General features: G+C 37.8%; 2 protein-coding genes across 5 annotated transcripts in view; both read left to right on the forward strand.

The window, feature by feature from the left end:
• The first annotated feature begins 497 nt into the window (after positions 1 to 497).
• Positions 498 to 11,858, forward strand: part of LOC147547798 (zinc finger BED domain-containing protein RICESLEEPER 2-like) — a 78,437-nt gene continuing 67,076 nt past the window's right edge. For 2 of the 4 annotated variants that reach the window (XM_086667416.1, XM_086667419.1), the window contains exons 1-2: positions 498 to 993; positions 1,319 to 1,438. The gene's annotated coding sequence lies outside the window, so the exon portion shown is untranslated. The remainder of the gene's footprint in view (positions 994 to 1,318; positions 1,439 to 11,858) is intronic. The other 2 variants (XM_086667417.1, XM_086667421.1) reach the window with 2 other exon arrangements.
• The window catches only part of LOC147547799 (DNA repair protein RAD4-like), a 63,186-nt gene continuing 53,452 nt past the window's right edge, over positions 2,125 to 11,858 (forward strand). The window contains exon 1 of the mRNA XM_086667412.1: positions 2,125 to 2,217. The gene's annotated coding sequence lies outside the window, so the exon portion shown is untranslated. The remainder of the gene's footprint in view (positions 2,218 to 11,858) is intronic.

Raw genomic sequence — 11,858 nt, forward strand, 5'->3', positions numbered from 1 at the left:
CAAAAACAAAAAAAAGTCATATGTGGCACTCTAAGATTAGAGTTTGAGTGTCTCATTGGAGATGCTCTTAATTACCTCCACATCATGTTAGAAATCTAAATTAAGTTTCCATTTGAGAAAGTTTTTAAGAAAAAACTCTAAAGATCTTATGTGGAACTCAAAGCTTTTAGATTTGGTGTTGCATTGGAGATGCTTACTTACCCATTCATAAATACTCTACTCGGAATACTTCTCTAATGCGCCATTCAAGAAAAACTTTAAAACTTATATTGTGACTATATAATTAAATGAATAAGTGGCACATAGAGATCCTTCAAAGAACACTCTAAATTTGGAGTGTCCTCTTGAGGATACTCAAAACAAATGATGTCACGTCATTTTAGAATTTTCATGTGTGACTTTGCACTGAAAATGGATTTTAAAGAAAAACTCTAAGAAATCTTATGTGACACTCTAAGTTTTAGAGTTTGAGTATTACGTTGGAAATGCTTTAAGATACGACTAAGTTAACGTAAAATAAATAAAAGCCACCGGGGACACAAAAAATTTTTGGGGGTATAAAATCTTCGGATGAAAATTTTGGACAAAATTTTTTTGTTTAATTTTTGTTTCCTCAAATCCATTACCGTCATTTTCTTGACGCCGGTAAGAGTCAACAACAACGGTAAAATCTCTCTCCTCTCTTCCTCATCCGACCACTACCTCCAGTCACTTGTCTTTCTTGGATCTCCCTGACGTTTTTCACTCTACATCCCCTAAAAAATTTATGGAGTTCTGAAGCTCCTCCTTCGACCCCGTCTTAAACCTCTTGCTCACAAACGACCCCAAACCCTTCAAATTTTATCCTCTTCCTTACCTCCTCAATCTGTATCTTCGAAACCCTAGAAGTCTCTCAGCCTTCTCACTTAGCTTTGATCTTGAAAGTTATCGTCTTTAAACTTCGTGTGAGAAACCCGTTTTTCGATCCGTGAAGAAATCTGCTATCTTGTTCAGGTACGTGTTCTCTTGTCCTTTTAGTATTTTCAGATCTCTAGACTCGATTTCTATTTCTGACCAATTTTTAGGGTTTTCAGAGTATTTACGGTTATAGTTTGTGTTTTGCCACTACTCATAACTGTTTTGTTGTTTGATTCGCTTAAGTTGTATTCTTGAACTTATAAGCAGAGAACCGCCATTAAAAAGTGTTCCTTTCTTCTCTTCTTCATCTCTCTCTCTCTCTCTCTCTCTCTCGTAAGATAATACGGTGATAGTTAAGTAATTATGTGTTTTTGATTGTTGAAGGGAAACTTTTAGTGATTCAGTTTATGTTATTTGATAGCTCTGCTTTGGGCTGGGAAACGGTACGGGCGGGTCACCCGCGGGTAGAACAGTTGACGGTCCGGGCGGGTGCGGGTAACTAGGTCTGGTGACCATTAGGGTATTCGGACGGTCCGGGCAGGTAAAATATAAATTTCAAATCGCCATTACCTGTCCGAGCCCGCTAAAACAGTCGGGTTAATCGGGCCAACGGGCGGGTTCGGTCGGTTTGCCCGATTTGGAAATTGAAAATAAATTGTCATTTTTTTAATTTTCAAAGAAATATTAGATACCAACCTACTGACCATAAAACCAACTTCCAAACTTAGATATAGATTGTACAAAAATAAAACAAACATAGACAGATTGTATAACATTGAAAAAAATAACAAAAAGCTGCAAAATCATAACTTGGCACGATCCCATGGACATGGTTGCGCATTTTCAGAGATTCAGATCATTGCCACAATTTTGATAAGCCATCATAATCTTAATGTGTTTGCTGTCAGGAGGCGCATCACACTAGAGATATTTGGCCCACCAGAAAACTGTGGTCGATACACTAACTCCTGTAACACGGCCATAGACCATCACAACTTGTAATACGGTGGGACCGCATATTACCCACGAAACTCAATTAAAACGGGTCACTTTCATAACCCTATTCCTAATCGGGTCAATCTAATTTTTTTTTTTGTACACCAAAACCCTTCTCTTCTCAAAACTCATTCAGCCTTCCTCTCAACCGAGCACGGCAGCGCCACCACTTGAGCCGCCGTGATAATCTACCTACACTAGCTAACTATTACTCTCCTTGTCTCTCTGTAGCTGTAGACGCCGGGAAACGCCACCACTTAGACACCGACGTTGTCTTTTGTTGTTTGATATTTCTTCTTAGTCCAAGTTCAGAACAATTAGAAGGTAATCATTCTTTATCTATCTATATGAGTTTCTATTTATCCATCAATTTAAACATCTACTTAAAATTTGAGAAAATATTAGTCCTTGAAATGATTACTTCCGTTTAATCAAAGGGAGGATTACTAAAACCCACGGGTTTAAGGAACTCCCTTTCCCTCTCTCTCTCTCTCTCTTGTACTCCGTTCGAAGTATATAAGGAACTCGAACTAGGGTTCTTCGAATGGAGTAATTTCTGTTTAGAAATGAAGTCTTGATTGTTGAGAATTCAATTCATGAAGTTTCTAGGATCTCTTAACATTTGTTCATTCCTTCTGTAGTCAATTCATATTTTTTTCTTTGGAGGGGCTTTGGTTGTTGCATTTGCTACAACTGGACTAGCAGTAGCAGCAACAAAATCATGTCCTTGTGTTGGAGAATCAATACCTTCTCCTGCTTCCAGCGAAACAGGATCGGTACATGAAACAGAAACTGGTCTAGCTGCTGAATCCATTTAAGAAACTACAACAAACGACATAAACTGACCTAATATCAGTTTGATTTCCTATTGAAACAATATCATATATATACAAGCTGAAAGACATACAAAGTGAGCTCTTTTTTCTAGCAGTTTAACCATCATTTGGTCTACCGTCATCACAAGTTGCTGATTCAAAGGCCCACCATCTTGAAGACAGATCCAAGGGCGAAGGGTCAGTGTTAATGAAGATCATTCAAGTTGCCGATCCAAGGGTCCACCCTCATGAAGATCTTTGAAGTTGAACATTCAAGGTCAACCATAATGAAAAATCATTCATGATGCAGACCCTGGACTAACAAAGCATGAAGACCTTACAAGTTGCGGACCCCAAATCAACATACATTAAGACCATCAGAGCTAGAAAAATGAAAATTTTACAAATCTGAAGATCACAAAGGTTGTTTCTTCAGAATTGTATTCGTTAAAACCCAAAAAAAAGTAACAGAGTTATACAAAGCATTGCATAATAGAGTTACACAAAACATGACAAAGCAAGATTTTAACAAATCGAAAGAAATAATAACATAATTACAGAGAACATGATATAGCAGACTTGGATATACCAAGATTTATCATTTATCATAACAAATAAGATCATAAAACATGATAGAGCAAGATTCATCAAATCAAAACAAAAATATAAGAGTTTGATAGAGCAGATTTTACCCAAACTTGCTTGAAGAAACTTTTGTAGAGACTGATTCACTTGGTGACTTGCAAGGTTGAAGTATTACATAAAGCTCAAGTTGAAGACAACAACAACAATTTCCTTGCCCCTCGTTACATCACCATGGTTCGATCGCTAAAACGAAAGAAACTAAGGATTGAAGAAGATGGGGATTAAAGGTGGCTCGAGTTACTGTTGAGATCTTGGTGTTGGTAATAGTGGTGCTAGGATCTCGTTGTTTCCTGGTAATGGTGGCGCTAGGATCTCGTGTTGGTAATGGTGGCACTAGGGTTTTTTAGAAATCTTAGGGTTTTCAAATGTGAAATGTTGAGATTCACATATTTGGTAGAGACTGGAGAGTGACAATAGAGAAAGAGAAAGGTCGGCTGAGACTTGATGAGAAGTTTATATAGGGGGAGGAAGGTACTTGGCTGGATAAGAAGACCCTAGATCGAACGGATGAGATTTATTCATCCGACGGTCAAGGCCAAAAGCCTTAATGTTTGGTCGGGCGGGTTTCTCAGACGGGCGGGTACTTGTTCCGGGTACCGCGCGGGTATATAACGGTCCGGGCTCGGGCGGTCAGGCGGGCAGAGCTTGCAACCCGAGGCCGCCCATTTTAATCATTCGGTCCGGTCGGGTTCTACCCGTACCGGTTATCGGGCGCCGTTTAACCCTGCGGGCAGCGGGTACCCGATCCGGGTCTCGGGTCCGTGGGCTTTTATCCCACCCCTAATTACAACCCTAAGTAACCCTACTAGCTTAACGAACATCAAAACTTACACGGTAATTTCACCTAACGTATAGGGGTATTATAGTCATTGACTTTACTGACGAGAGAAAGCATCGTAATCTCCTCCTCTTCTTCTTCTCTTGACTCTTCTCATCATCAGAAGCTCCCTCACAAAAAAAAAAAGAACTTGGTAGCTCGAAATTAGGGTTTACAGTCAAATCTGTTCCCTTTTTAGGGTTTTGAGACATAACAATTATCTGTATCAGCAGAACTATAATTTTCTTCTAACCATCATAAGTTAATAATGAAGTTCATACTTTATAAGTATTCAAAGTTTTCTATGAATCTAACTCAGTAAGTACTTGATTTACCATTTTGGGTGGGTATTATTATAGTTGATGAAATATTGTGAGATTGTTACTGAACTATTAGTTTCTTTAGACTCTAGTAGTACTATGACTAGGTTGGTTAATTTTACTACTGTTATTGCAAGTTTTATCGAACTCTAATCAACATTTCCTGATGCCCCTTCATGAAATATGTGCGTTCTAGTGCTTGGAGAAAGCAGGGAAGTGGTAACATGGTTGCCTGATTTCCATATAACTACTTTGGGTGTTCTTATTTTCATTATGAAGTGGAGAGAGTTCATGATATCAAAGAACTAATCTTCAAATTCAAATTGTTCAAAAAAAAAAGATATAATCTTCAAAGGTCATTCCTGTCCTAATATGTTGGTATATAAGGTGAAGATGACTAGAGGAATGAACCAAGATGTGTTGGAAAACCCAAACCTAATCATGAAGTTCATGATGTAAAACCTTGTCCATGGCATATGTATGCGTCTCAAGTTTTTGGTACAAAAACAATGAAAGTCAGGAAGGTACATGTTTGTGAAATATATGGCAAGTAGTAGTTGTTGATGGTAGGGGTGAAGTTTTTAGGGTGGTTTCATGGGTTTAAATAGAAAAAATAAGGCTGAAAAAGGAGCAAAAAACGGTAAAAAACGGCCATAATTTGGTGTCATCTTGGCCCTTCATTTTGATCTTGTCCCTTCATTTCGAATACCTGGTGTAAAACGTAAATCTGTTAGTAAAGGTGGTGTAAAATGTAAATCAATTAGTAAGGTGGTGTAAAACGTCAGGGGGCAAGTCTGTTAGTAAAGGTGGTGTAAAATGTAAATCAATTAGTAAAGGTGGTGTAAAACGTAAGGGGGCAAGAAAGTAATATTGAAAATATAAAAGTTAAATCTAACGAAAGGTGGGGGTTTTTGTAATTACTAATTAAAGGCGGGGGTTTTAGTTATCAGCTTATTAAAACCCGGGGGTTTTAGTAATTCTCCCTTAATCAAATGAACATGAATGAAATAGGGTTTGGTTCTCTTGTCTGTGATTTTTGTTCCAGTTTCCACTTCTCCATGATATTATACTGTCAATCATTTCTATGATGTGCATAATTTTGCTGCCAACTAAATAATACTGGATTATAATGTTCTTAACATTGGGTTTTAGATTTTTCTCGAATTGCAATCTCTTTAAGAAGTAATGACCCGTAAACCTTCAAGACATCGTCAACCTCCTACCTTTTCCTCATTTGGTCGTACTACCAATCTATTTGCATCCACTTCCACAAAGAAGATGAGCTCTTCCGAACTGGATAGGACAGTTCCATCCGAATCCGGAGGTAATCTAGGCAAGAGATTGTTAAAAGACACACTGGACAAGAACAATGAAAGCTCGGAATCTTCCAGCGACGAAGATAATGGAGTAAGTAAAGCTAACTTTGTTTATTCAAGATTCCATTAATTAATTCAAAGTTTTTCTTATGTGATATGTTCATATTGAAGGGAACCGTCCAATTAGATTTTGACTTCTTTAGTCCAAAACCTGATGACTTCCACGGAGTGAAGGTCTTGCTGCAAACTTACCTTGATGACAAGAAGTGGGATTTGAGTGGTTTTGTAGACTTGATACTGGAACAGGCCACAGTAGGTACTGTGGTCAAAATAGAAGACGAGGAGGACGAAAATGATGACTGTCTCTACTCCATTGTTACAGCCCTTAACTTGAGTCGGTATAAGGCAAGCATCACTCCTTTACTTTTCCATTGAGAAAAATTAGAATCAGTACATTCAATAGTGCTATTTATATATGACTACTTTCTTTTGTTAAAATAAATCTTTTCTAGTTCCATTTCTAGTGCTATATGCTAATTTCTACCTTTAGATTGGGGAATTCCGTCTATAGTTGCCTAGATTATGAGTTTGTTTTTCTGTCGACAGGGAAATAAATGCTTTAAGGAGCTCAATGATTATTTACTTAGAGTATGTGATGATAAGGATGTTATAGGGGACTTGCAAATACTTTTAGGTGAGCAAGCACAGGATGTGGGTCTCTTGGTCTCAAAGCATGTAATCAATTTTCCTCCCGAGCTCTTGCCTCCACTGTATAGTACTCTCTTTGATGAAGTGGCACAGGCAGCAAAGAAAGAGGTAACCAAAATGTTGACTTGGGAAATATTTTCTTTCTGTTGGATGAATATGACTCAAAACACTTGCTCCTTATTTGATTTCTTATAGCGGAAGAATTTCAGCTTTAAGGTTTATCTACTGATAACTCGAATATACAGGGTATGAATTTCAACGTTATTCTTCATTTGTCCTCGCTTCACAATTAAGTTAGTAATAAGATTTTAATTTGAAATAGCTGAAAAGTACTTGATTTTGTCGTGTTATTTTTTTGGGGACTTTTCTGTGTTTTGGGTATAACAATGTAGCATAAGAACGCTGATCATCAAAAAAAGACATCAAAAGTTCGCAATGATGAACCCGTAATATATGTGTGGCCTGAGGATGAAATTTTTCATAAGGTATGTGCAAGTTCCGTACTTATTGATCTCCAAAGTTTTTTTTTTCCAAACTTCTAATTAATTGTCCGAACTAATTTCAGCTTAGCTTATGGTCCTTTACCTTTCCTTTACGCTCTCGACCAGCTGATGAGGTATGCGTTTTTCTTTGTCAACGTTTTTGGGTATCCTCTATTTTATTGATGAAATAAGAAAACGCAGTGCCTGAAGCTTTCCAGTGGCTTTAAAGTCTAGATCATGTAGGCAACTGCATTTTGGTAGGATGCTAGATTCTAATAAGAACCATGACTTAAAATTGTTATTTATAATCACCCCATGTATAGAAACTTTATCTCTGGTACTTTATTTCACCTCTGAGTCCTTGCAAATTCCAGGCACTGAAACTTGTGTGTTAGTTTCTCTGATAATCATGGATCTACTTCACTATTGGATGTTAAAGAACGATATTGTCTATCTTTAAGACAATGACTGATCTCATTCAAATATTGAACTAGAGTCAATTCTTAAGAAATATAACTATCATATAGTCGATAATGAACATATAGATATCGTTCCCAGAATCAGGAAAAAGATATCAGTTGTTACTTCTCATTTATCTTGGCCTTTCCGGTTTTGTGATTTGACTACCAAATCACTTTTTGGTCTTCAAACTCTTCCACCTTCAACCAGCTATGAACCTATGGCTGATCTATGCCAGGGCAGTCATGTACTTGTATCAGTAAATGGAGTAGTTTTTTCCCTTAATCGATATGCATTCTAATGCAATCGTACTCGAAAAATCACATACCTTAATAACAAATTGGTCATACATAATATATACTATTCTTTTCCTTCAAATTCTGTCTTCTCAAAATCTAGCATAAAGCGTTCTTATTATTGCCAAGTTATGTTCTTATTTTAGATGAAGAATTACAAACCCATGGGATTAGTCATGGCTATTGAAGCAAACAAAATTCCCACATTTCAACAAGAACTGCAATCTCTAATAACCTAATCTTGAGGTCACCTTCCAGATGGTAAGCAATTCCTCTCCTAGATTTGTTATGTCTTTTTTATTTATGTATTCCATTCACTTCCACTTATATGAATTTTCTTTTCAGGGCCTGGGGCGCTCTTCCTATTCCCATCATTCTACTTGCATTATCCTAAAGATGAGGATTCTTCTGTTGCTTAATCTGTTTGATTTCTTCCAGAGTTTGTGTAATTTGGGTGATGGTAATTAAAAATTCAGTTTTTTATTTTGTTAAAGATTATAGTGGCGAAGAATTTGAAGATTCACTTTTGTTGTTTTTTAAGTTAAGGTAAAGGTACACCATATTCCATGTACTTCTGGTAACACTCGTTTTTATTAAAAAGATTTAGGGTTAAAATGTGACAATTGTTACGAGGAGATCACTTAGTATAAAGGGTGTTCAAAAAAAAATTGTGAGAATTCACAAACAATTTTTTTGCTTTGGTGAAAAATGATGACCCCAAGTGGTTCCAAGGTGTTGACATATACTCCAGAAAGCCCTGGAGGTCCCAAGTTCAAATTCCAGAAAAGGTGGAATCTTTGGTTTATTTGAATTGGGATTATTAGGGTGTAAATAATGTAGTTGGGCTTAGGCCATTGTTTTGTTGGGTGATAGGCCTGGTTCTGTTAGAATTTTAGTGGGCGGTTATCGAGCTTATCACATCTTTGATGTATGGGTTATTTCCCGCGTGGCCCCCTACTTTGTGACCAGCTTCCCACGTGGCCCCCTACTTTACAAGAAATACCCATATGGCCCCCTTCCGTTATAACACCGTCACTCTCTCTCCTCCATCATATTTTCTCTCTCTGCCAACTCACGCCACATCACCTATTACGCCACCTCATCACCTTCTCCGGCAAAAGTCGCCGGCCGGCGACCTTCAAACTAAAAAAAAAAATTTTTTTTTTTTTTCTCTCTCTCTTCCTCTCTCTCTCTCTAAAATTACTCCGGCGAAGGGAGACCTTCGCCGGAGTGGTCTGTTCTTGAAGAACAGACCGAGATCTGTTCGTGAAGAACAGATCTCGGTCTGTTCTTCAAGGAACAGACCGAGTCTGTTCTTGAAGAACAGACGGGTCTGTTCTTCAAGGAACAGACCAAGGTCTGTTCTTCAAAGAACAGATCGGTCTGTTTCTTTGAAGAACAGACCTTGGTCTGTTCCTTGAAGAACAGACCCGGGTCTGTTCTTCAAGAACAGACTCGGTCTGTTCAGTGAAGAACAGACCGAGATCTGTTCAGTGAAGAACAGACCGAGATCTGTTCTTCACTGAACAGACTCGGTCTGTTCCTTGAAGAACAGACCGAGATCTGTTCCTTGAAGAACAGACCACTCCGGCGAAGGTCTCCCTTCGCCGGAGTAATTTTAGAGAGAGAGAGAGAAAAAAAAAAAAATTTTTTTTTTTTTAGTTTGAAGGTCGCCGGCCGGAAAATTGGCCGGCCGGCGACCTTTGCCGGAGAAGGTGATGAGGTGGCGTAATAGGTGATGTGGCGTGAGTTGGCAGAGAGAGAAAATATGATGGAGGAGAGAGAGTGACGGTGTTATAACGGAAGGGGGCCATATGGGTATTTCTTGTAAAGTAGGGGGCCACGCGGGAAGCTGGTCACAAAGTAGGGGGCCATTTGGGAAATAACCCTTGATGTATCAATGCCAAATAAGTCGACTATGATCAACGTTAGTCGTTACATTTGGTACTGATACACCAAATCAATAACTGCCCACTCAAACTGAAAGAAGACCGGACTTATAGTCCAACAAGACATTGGTCTAAAGTCCAACTACATTATTTATACCCTAATAATCCAAATCAATACAATTCCCTAAAGCCAACCACATTATTTATACCCCTCATTCTTTTCGTAATTAACAACAGGTTGCAATATAGTTCAACAAAAAAAAAAAAAAAAAAACAGGTTGCAATATGCTTCCCACTAAAAAATTTGCATTAGTTCCCTTGAAAAAACTTGGAATTGGGTCGAAGGCCAAATTGAAACCACATTTCTTTGCAAGTCCAAATTATTTTTAGATAACAACTTTTTAGATAACAACACTTCAACAATGTTTCAAAAAGACTAATTTCTTTCGAAAGCTCCAATTAGATGATGAACTTTCCTTAGGTTACTTGTGAAATTCATGTTGGCAGGAACCTGCAAAAAAAACAAAGAAGACACTACGACGCACAAGTCAATGAAGGTGTTTCTTGTAGTTGAAGGAAATAATTCAGAATCTGAACGTAAACGATGACCTTCTATTCCGTATTAAGGCAAACTTAATACGTTTATATAGGTTTGGATGACACAGGTTCTAATGATAGTGATATGCATATGGCCGTTTGGAAACTAATATTTGATGAGTGTGTATTTCCTGACACTTGCAGATTTTCTGACACACAGAGGTTTGTGTACAAAATGTGGTTGACTCTGCCTGGCCTTCTACGTCATTGTTTTTCTATTCAGGATGATCTACGCTCCGGGTACGCGAGTTGATTTCTACCAAGCTCCCTAATTCGTTTCGAGACTTGAGCAGGTTCAATGGCAGAGCTGACTCGGACCGACCGCTTTGCGTGCCTCTAGACCAGTGCACGGTCAAGATGCATACGAGACTCGTGTCGACCTCCCAAGCCACGACTCATGTGGTAGAGCTTTCCGGGTCCACCTCCCTGATGCCTTCGACGAGGATCTTATCGCATACAATCTTGGTTAATCCGTTCGTTTTTTTAAGTTGGTCAAAACTGACTAATACTTAGCTCAACAATAAGCATCCAACCAAGTCATGGGGTTCAATGGAAGGTCTTTAGCATATGGACCCGACTAAATGATATCAAGACATGGACAAAATATCATCTTTTTAGATTATATTTCTTCTACCAATTGCAAAAGAAATGTCGTTTTTAACGATTGAAATTAAATACGAGTATTTTTTTATTGAGATAAAACTAAAATTTAAAATAATATAGGTATATAAATTTTACTGTTACTTTCATATTTTCCTTCCTTATACAATGAACAACAATATAAATTTCCACCGCCAATCGTTTTTTTTTGTTGTTGTTGAGAGGAACTAACCAAAACAAAGACTAAGAAGAAAGACAATTGAAGAGGTCTTGAATGGAGTGCCAAGTACGCCTGCTAACGTTCTTCTTTCCCCATCTCGCCAGTTTATCTGTCTGTCCATTGGTTTGCCTAGGAGTGTGAGTAAAGACGATGCTTTCGAACTTGTCTCTGAGAATAGAAATATTGTCCAAGTGTTTCCCGGATTGCCATTGAATTGAGGTGTTGTCGTTGTGGAGGTAACGAATTAAGTTCTGGTTATCGCTCTCATTGTGGATGTGGCTGATTTGTAACTCTGCTGCCCATAGCGCACATTATTGCTTGGCTTTCACATGCTTCTGCATTTTGTCCCCTGATGGTGTCAGCTAAAGCTGCTTTGAAAACTGCTTTGTGTTCGTGCATGATACACCCAATTTCCACCACAAATTGCAAAAGAAATGTTGTTTTTAGACCCACAAGTTCTAGCACAAATCTATCTTTTACCCTCTTATCCAATGAACAGCAATATACTATTATTATTATTTATCAAGACATAAATGATGCTTCTTTAAATTTTTTTTGATGAACAATGATGCTTCTTTAATGACAAATAATTCTTTACAGCGATGCAACTTAATACCATTTCTAATAAGCTGGGAAAAATTTGTTCCAAAAAATAGAAAATTTCAGTCACCGTAATTATCTTCTCCTTTTGCCATCTAATTTCGGACACTTTTCATTGGTGGAGATGAAATATTTGGATCATTGGAGATGAAACATTTCGATCATTGGTCAAAATATCAGATAAATTTTTAATATAACATT

Source organism: Eschscholzia californica, unplaced genomic scaffold (genome assembly GCF_041429995.1).
Source record: "Eschscholzia californica isolate CP2 unplaced genomic scaffold, dmEscCali1.0.p SCAF_3, whole genome shotgun sequence".
NCBI classification, from domain to species: domain Eukaryota; kingdom Viridiplantae; phylum Streptophyta; class Magnoliopsida; order Ranunculales; family Papaveraceae; genus Eschscholzia; species Eschscholzia californica.